The sequence below is a fragment of the Colobus angolensis genome, unplaced genomic scaffold (genome assembly GCF_000951035.1).
Source record: "Colobus angolensis palliatus isolate OR3802 unplaced genomic scaffold, Cang.pa_1.0 Scaffold194, whole genome shotgun sequence".
NCBI classification, from domain to species: domain Eukaryota; kingdom Metazoa; phylum Chordata; class Mammalia; order Primates; family Cercopithecidae; genus Colobus; species Colobus angolensis.
The window spans coordinates 1,912,850-1,914,082 of record NW_012115088.1 but is presented as its reverse complement, the minus strand read 5'-3'; positions in this window follow the sequence as shown (position 1 = coordinate 1,914,082).

Sequence of the window (1,233 nt, the reverse complement as noted above, 5' to 3'; positions counted from 1 at the left end):
ATGGTGCTGGGAAAACTGACTAGCCATATGTAGAAAGCTGAAACTGGATCAATCTCTTCCTTACACCTTATACAAAAATTAATTCAAGATGGATTAAAGACTTAAATGTTAGACCTAAAACCATAAAAACCCTAGAAGAAAACCCAGGCAATACCATTCAGGACATCGGCATGGGCAAGGACTTCATGACTATAACACCAAAAGCAATGGCACAAAAGCCAAAATAGACAAATGGGATCTACTTAAACTAAAGAGCTTCTGCACAGCAAAAGAAACTACCATCAGAGTGAACAGGCAACCTACAGAATGGGAGAAAATTTTTGCAATCTACCCATCTGACAAAGGGTTAATATCCAGACTCTACTAAGAACTCAAACAAATTTACAGGAAAAAACAAACGATCCCCTCAAAAAGTGGGCAAAGGATATAAACAGACACTTCTCAAAAGAAGATATCTATGCAGCCAACAGACAAATGAAAAAATGCTCATTATCACTGGTCATCAGAGAAATGCAAATCAAAACCACAATGAGATACCATCTCACGTCAGTTAGAATGGCAATCATTAAACAGTCAGGGAACAACAGGTGCTGGAGAGGATGTGGAGAAATAGGTACGCTTTTACACTGTTAGTGGGAGTGTAAATTAGTTCAACTATTGTGGAAGCCAGTGTGGCAATTCCTTAAGGATCTAGAACTAGAATTACCATTTGACCCAGCAATCCCATTACTGGGTATATACCCAAAAGATTATAAATCATGCTACTATAAAGACACACGCACACGTATGTTTATTGCGGCACTGTTCACAATAGCAAAGACTTGGAACCAACCCAAATGTCTATCAATGATAGACTGGATTAAGAAAATGTGGTACATATGCATCCTTTTCTATGTAGCCATAAAAAAGGATGAGTTCATGTCCTTTGCAGGAACATGGATGAAGCTGGAAACCATCATTCTCAGCAAACTATCACAAGGACAGAAAACCAAACACTGCATGTTCTCACTCATAGGTGGGAATTGTACAATGAGATCAGTTGGACACAGTGTGGGGAACATCACACACCAGGGCCTGTCGGGGGGTGGGGGCTGGGGGAGGGATAGCATTAGGAGATATACGTAATGTAAATGATGAGTTGATGGGTACAGCAAACCAACATGGCACATGTATACCTATGTATCAAACCTGCACGTTGTGCACATGTACCGTAGAACTTAAAGTATAATGATA